The sequence below is a fragment of the Astatotilapia calliptera genome, chromosome 7 (genome assembly GCF_964374335.1).
Source record: "Astatotilapia calliptera chromosome 7, fAstCal68.1, whole genome shotgun sequence".
NCBI classification, from domain to species: domain Eukaryota; kingdom Metazoa; phylum Chordata; class Actinopteri; order Cichliformes; family Cichlidae; genus Astatotilapia; species Astatotilapia calliptera.
This window is the reverse complement of record NC_137428.1, coordinates 38,671,228-38,678,670: the sequence shown is the minus strand read 5'-3', so window position 1 is coordinate 38,678,670 and position 7,443 is coordinate 38,671,228. Positions and strand designations below refer to the sequence as shown.

Below are 7,443 nucleotides of genomic sequence, written 5' to 3'. Positions count from 1 at the left end.
GGTCTGGGCATCCCAGTTTAGACTGCAGCCCCTGCAACCCAGACCCAAATACACTGAAAAAAAGGGACTGGCCATCTCTTGGATTTATGTAAGCATCTTGCATGTATTTAACACAATTGCCTCATGTTTTAAAGTTAAATGTAACTATATAGTGTAAAAACTACATGATATGCAGAAAGGGTGTATTAAATTGTTCATATCATGTTCAGGTGAAGTAAGTTAATAAGATAGCAACGTTAAATCTCATGAAACCACGCGTGATTTCATCTCGCGGGCTTTGGATCGTGGTTTAAAAAAGGCATCCATCTCAGTCAAGTCGAGCAGCCAACTCTACGTTTTTGGTATGTCTTGATTTTTTGAATTAATTTTTACCATATTTCAGCCAAATGTAGTTAAACGTCTAGAGTGTCGCCATGTAACATGCTAAAAAAGAGCCGTTAGCTTATTTGCTGTTTTATCTGTTGTCAAAGAATTGGCGCTTTTTCATTTGAATTTGTCTTTGGCACAAGAGCCGTGATATCACATTAAACCTAATTACGAGGCACTCATAACATAATTTGGTTTTCTGTGTGAATAGATTTGTCAACTGACTCTTCAGTTACATTGTGTATTTACTGCACCGTGGTGTTAGTGAGATTTTGGACATTGAACAGCTTTAGCTAATATCATCAGCGGTATTATGCTAGCTTACATCCCTACCCCTCCTGCCCTCACCTGCTGTCCTTTTGTTTTTGTTTTTGTTTTTTTTGCTGCACATTGAGAGACGACCTATATTCTGCATTTCACCAGGAGTCAGCTGATGGATTGTGGGTTCAAGGTGTTATGGTAAGAAAGTATATTCTATTTTCGTTTCTGTAACTTAATTATAATAGGTTTTTTATAATTATTAGGTGCATGCATACTCACCCTATTAATACAACTGAGAAATCCAAAATCTGCCATAGGTTTATCTTATACCTGTATGTATTGCCAGAAAGGTGATTACTGGACTCGCATTAATGCACACTTGAACTGAAATGAGGTTGTAACTTGTGGGTTCTTGGGTTGCAAATCAGAAACAAACATCTTTGGATTTTTTTAATCCCATAAGATCTGGAAACACAGTTTTTATTCAACAAAACATTACTGATTAACCAAGCACAGTGCCTGCTGTTATTTCAAAATTTCAAAATGTTATTTCAGATAAAATGCAGCATTCCAGTGCATCCCAACCATGCCTTTACAGTCAAGGTTTCTGACGGAGCTGAGTTTTTCTCTGACAGTCTGCTGAAAGTGTTTGCAAAGTGATCGGGGGAACAGGGCACAAAGCTAAAGGATGTAGCTGCCATTATGACAGTAAGAACTTTAAAATTCTTTAACTACAAAGTGTATATGTATTGCATTAGGTCAGTAAAAGATTTTTATGCTACATCCATTGAAACCGTCAACTATTACCTGTGAGTAATGATTCCACTAAAAGGATGCCATAATTTTCGTCATGCATTTACTGGCCCACTGAGAAAAAATTATCTTTTTTAAAAAATAAATGTTCTGGAAACTATATATCCATAAAGTTGATGTCAAACAGGAACTTTTGATATTGCTTTGTAGATGCTGGTGTTGCATGTTGACTGGTTTAAAAAGTCAAGAGTTTTTGTCTGGGATCATTTTCTTCTGTGCTACTGAAAAGTTCACAAATCTCTGTTTTCTTTGTTATAATAGTCAAGGATGACATTAATGCTCGGAGTCCCTCATCAAAGTGCTCCGCATCTGTGTGAAAGACAATTGCAACATCTTGGTGCAGGAGTTCATGGTGAGTGTTTTATGAGTAGATTGTGGATTTGCAACATTTAAAAATGCATTTAGTTATCCACTTGATCCTCATTGGACTGGTTAGGACCAGTAGTCCTCTTTAATAATTTGAAGTTCACATGAGGCCTGGTAGTGAACTCGGCCGCCGGCCCTTGAGGCCCCATCCCCACCCCTGTATTAGGGGTCACATCAGTGTGAAAAAACTTTAAATTTGTCATTCTAGTGAACAAAGGAAAATCCCCCCAATATTTACATTAGCTTTTGTTTGAAAAAATGACCAACTGACCAACAGCTAACCAAATTGTGGGGCTGAAAGTCTAAATTCTAACATCTTCTGAGTGACATAACCTGGATTTCTGATGGGCCGGTGTCTTTCTAACAAAAACTAATGTAAAGCATTTGAAATTATTATGTTTTTCACCCTCTCTTAGAAACTCTGTTAGACCATGAATGGCAGCATGACAGGCCACTCTTTGGCTATAGCTATTTACTATGTTGCTTGCATTGGTTTAAATTACTCTAACATTAGAACTGGTAGATTCAAAAGAGATGAGTTTAAAAAGGAATCTTAAAGAAATGTTTTGTGTTTAACCAGGACTTGACTGAGGCCACTGCACAGATTGAGAAAACCACAATGAACATCTGTCTCCAGAGATGCGCCAGGCAATGACTTTTCTGATGTTGTTCTTCAAGATCTGGATAACGTGACCTTTGCAGTAGCCATGCTGTTTGGACCTTTTTTATTCCTTCAACATGAGTTACCCATCACAACTCTGCTACACCTTTGAGGTGATTCAAAGGGTGGTAATGGAGTTGGATGCAACTCAGCTCTCAAGAAAAGCTCACAACTAAGACAAAACTGCTCCTGCAACGAAGCTCACTGTTATGCATGTGAGGTGATCAGCTCTAGGTGAGAGGACATTTAAATCTCACACTTGTTCTGCTGCATTTTTGAAGCTCAATTCCAGGAACAGATCGCAGGGTTCATTTTTATATACTATGCAACTGCCATGAGGACGAGCCGTTTTTTTTGTTGTTTGTTTTTCCTTTTGCTCTGTACAAGTTCTCTGTCTGTTTGGCAGCATTTTTAAATTTGTCTTTGTATTTTTTCTTTCTTTTACTAGTGAAGAGATGTAGCGTGAACAGTTATACAGTCTAAATATCCCATATGGGTCGTGTGAAATGGTATTTTCAATTTCATTCAGTTGAAGTAAAGAACGTTGAATATTTCTAAGTGTGCTGTTTTGAACCAACATGTCACAGTATGATCAGTGCTGTAATTTTTGACAGTCACTGTATCAATGTTATTTTTGCGTCTCTTGAATAAAGGTTTTGACCTGCAAGTGCTAATTTCTTTAGTTATTGGGGTAAAATGGGAGGTGTTAATAGGAAGGTGTTTGCCAATTCAGTAACCTAATTTAATGTTAATGGAAACTAACATTACCTCAAATTGTTTAGTCATAATTGTTGTTTAACTGAATCTTGATGTCAGAGGCCTTAAATAGAATGTTTTGATTTGTTCTTTCCCAACATTTTTCAAAAGAAACAGTCCAATTTCTTTACTGTGATTGATTCCAGAGAACACGGAAGAACTGACATTATTTAACTGTTGATTTATATAGATTCAGTAGAGGAGTAATGTCAGTTTAATTCTTTACCTACTGCAGTGAAATTAGACATGTTGTTTTGAAAGGTTACTGGTGGATGCCAGCAACCATCTTGGAAGAGAACAATACAATCTGTTATAAGGCCTCCATTTGAAAATTGTGTATTTGATACTAGAATATAATAGCAAAATGTAATTTGAAGATAACATGTAGTATTTAAGTGACCAAGTAGTATTGGGTAAAAGTTATTGAATCGTGTTGGGATAACGTGAGAAAATTGTGAAGGATTAAAATATTCCAAGAGATCAAATTACTTCATCAAAACATGTTTAAGTCACATTTTATCAACACAAATTGCACAAGTTTATTGAACATGAATAAATTGTGTTAATTTAACTCAATTGTTTAAGTTGCTGCCGAAGCAAAACATCTGTGTGCAACAAATGTCCACCATTGAATTAAGTAAATCCAACAACATATTTTTTTCAGTGTAAACACTAGAAAATGGATGGATGAAAGAAATGTAAAAGTCAGATTTTGGTCTTAATATTTCAATTTGGACTAAATATTTGGAGTTAATATTTTACTTTGTAGTGCAGTTTGCTCATATATTAATATATCCAAGATTTTAACAGTGGCCCTCATTTAAAGCCCTGTGGAACCTGCTGTTGCTGAATGTGAAAAACATCTTATTGTCAGAACTTATTATTAAACAGTAAGAAGAAGAAGGAGCAGCTGATAAACACTTACTTTTTCCAAGTATAGGGCAATGTTTAGGAATATGTTTGATCTTCTATATTTATTATTGTTTTAAGAATAGAGGTATCTGGTCCTGAGAATAGCATTATAGGTTGCTTGCATTTATTGGTCACTTTCTAGAATTTCTCTTAGACTCAGCCAAATGTAAGCTTCACAAGTTTCTGACAGCTTGTGATTCGTGTTTTTTTTTTTTTTTGTTAACGTATAATCAAAGTTGTCTTTTGACGTCTTAACTACAGAAATGGAACAGGAGCTGCATCATCTGTCAAGCAGCCAAGAATTACTGCTGTCACTGATGATCGGGGCCTCAAAGAGAGGAAAAAAAGACTGACGAGAGCGTATGACAGCAGTGTAACTTATACATAAATGGTAAATGGCCTGTATTTATATAGCGCTTTACTAGTCCCTAAGGACCCCAAAGCGCTTTACATATCCAGTCATCCACCCATTCACACACAGGTGATGGCAAGCTACATTGTAGCCACAGCCACCCTGGGGCGCACTGACAGAGGCAAGGCTGCCGGACACTGGCGCCACCGGGCCCTCTGACCACCACCAGTAGGCAACGGGTGAAGTGTCTTGCCCAAGGACACAACGACCGAGACTGTCCAAGCCGGGGCTCGAACCGGCAACCTTCCGATTACTAGGCGAACTCCCAACTCTTGAGCCACGATCGCCCCACTGGAAGCTGGAAAAATGTGGAATTTATTTTAGTGCTCAACTTTTTCATATTTGACATTTAGGGCTTTAAACTAACAGAATCTAGGGGGAAAGTTTCCCCAGCAGAATGAGTTTGAAGGACCTCAAAGAGCGGAAAAAAAGACTGACGAGAGTGTATGACAGCAGTGTAACTTATACATAAGCTGGAAAAATGTGGAATTTTTTTTTTGTGCTCAACTTTTTCATATTTTACATTTAGGGCTTTAAACTAACAGCCTCTAGGGGGAAAGTTTCCCAGCAGAATGAGTTTGAAGGGCTTTTAAGCATACATATGTGGACAAAAGTGACCCTTGTTTGCCGAGCTGCAGTTGGGTAAAGTTGTTGCATTATACTGTGATGTTTTAGACATGAGTTTGCTTCAATCAGCCATCTTTGTGGACAAAGATAAAAAGTTTTTTACATTGTCATCAATCGTGGTTGGAGCAGCAACACAGTCAACAAATCAGCCTTTTAATTACAATAATAAACGTACTGCACCCCCTGATTTGTCAGTCCTAAGATGACAGCAGTGCAGAATAAACCCTGACTGCGTTCATGACATGATGTGTCCAAACAAATGAACACAAGACAAGTCGAAACATCACGTTTTCTCCACCAAAAGTGGCCCACGAACATCACAGAGAGCGTGAAAGTTTACATGCTTAAACTGATGAAGGTTCACATTCCTCCAACCCCAACCTCCGATCTGTAAGTGATTATTAATGAGTCTCATTACAATCTTATCTAGGCATCATGAACAACTCACAGGAGCTAAAGTTGTGTTTGTTGCCTTCAGCAGTTTGTAAGAGTCTTTCCTTTTATTGTTTCACGTACCGTCACCATCATTGGGTTCTATGCACATGGCCTGATGGTGGTAACAAATCCAGCAGTATCCCATATGGAAAAGATATATATATATATATATATATATATATATATATATATATATATATAAATCTTATAAAGTTTGTATCTGTCTTGTGTGAAACTTGTATGAAAAGCATACAAGAGTGAAAGCAGATATAAGATCCCTTGGTGGCTGTAGCTCAGGTGGCAGAGCAGGTCAGCCACTAATCAGAAGGTTGGTGGTTTGATCCCAGGCTGCCTCCTGGCTGTGTGCCAAATATCCTTGGGCAAGATACTAACCCCATGTTGCCTACTGGTGGTGGTCAGAGAGCCCGGTGGCGCCAGTGTCCGGCAGCCTCGCCTCTGTCAGTGCGCCCCAGGGCAGCTGTGGCTACAATGTAGCTTGCCATTGCTAATGTGTGGGTGAATGACTGAATGTAGTGTAAAGCGTTTTGAGGTCCTTAGGGACTGAGTAAAAGCGCTATACAAACGCAGGCCATTGAAAAATTATATAAATGAAACTTGGATGTTTTGGATACTTCCTAAAACAATATATGAAAGTAATGAGAAAGTGGCCACTTTCATGAGTAAATCATATAAGCCTTATTTGATTCACTATATGAAGCAAGCTAAAGCTGATGCAAGTCTTTTATACGTTTTTCCTATTTCTTTTCCATATGGGTATATTCAAACCATGCTCATATGAATGAACTCTGAGAAAACAATTCTTCTTGACTGACCTGTTTCAAGGACTTGATGTCACATCACTCTGGTTTGGAGTGTGTTTTTGGTTTGAAATGAATTTAAACGTTGTCTTAATGTTATTAAAGCTAACTTGGCAACACTGAGGTTTAAATAAGTGAGATACAAAGATGGAGAGTTGGTTTGTGCCTTTTTGGAGCTAATTTTTTTTCCAGCCTACATACTTTATCTTTCTTTTCAAATGTGCTGCGGCTTAACAAAAACAAAAGCAAACAGAAACATGTTGCAAAATCAGACAAAACACAGTAAAAATGGAAAAAACAGCAAAAAAAAAAGAGAAAAAAATATGAAACAAAACGGAAGATTTCTGGGGAAACAATAGGAAACAACGACACAAAACTCTGTTGTGTCGTTGTGCTTTTTCAACATTTTTCTTTTTGTTGGCGTTTCTTGAGCTGCTGTTGGTTGGCCTTTCAGGACCACCATACGTCATTAATTAAGACTCAGCAGAATCTGAAGGATTATAATCGAGTGTTTTATTAGATTCTGATAAACGTTTTAAACTTTTCATTCTTTCGCCTGTTGACTAATAATGGTGAAATATAAAAAATAATTCAAAAGTAGACCTAGTCTGCATGCAAGTCTGATGTAAATACAAATAGAAAGACTTTAAGGATCATGTTATTACTTGCAGAAGAGGAAAGTTGTTAAGAAATTGTTTCAGCGCATTATTATCGGTGTGCTGAATAACTGAAGCATCATTTAAACTGTTGAATCTGAAGTCACATATCTCCCAATTTGAATTCAGAGCTTTTTGGTCTGTTTAATAAATAATATATCACTTACTGATTCATAAGAAATTAAATTGGTATAAAGATCAAGTTACTTGCTGATATCCTGCTTGCCTGTGTTTCTACCTCTGCTTTCTCGCTTAGTTTGACACTTTTAAATAAAAAACTCATATCCAGTTTTTCTCACCAAAAATCTTTTCATCTCTGAGGTCTAATCTTTTCTGCATTCACATAAATACATTTTTGAA

The 7,443-nt window shown here is 37.2% G+C and overlaps 1 long non-coding RNA gene across 1 annotated transcript; it reads left to right on the top strand.

Annotated features, from left to right (window-relative positions):
• The first annotated feature begins 229 nt into the window (after window positions 1–229).
• LOC145429695 (uncharacterized) lies at window positions 230–2,527 on the top strand. The gene is made up of 5 exons (XR_013909972.1): window positions 230–341; window positions 790–825; window positions 1,183–1,335; window positions 1,702–1,792; window positions 2,387–2,527. It is a non-coding gene; the product is annotated as an uncharacterized LOC145429695 (long non-coding RNA).
• Window positions 2,528–7,443: the final 4,916 nt, after the last annotated feature.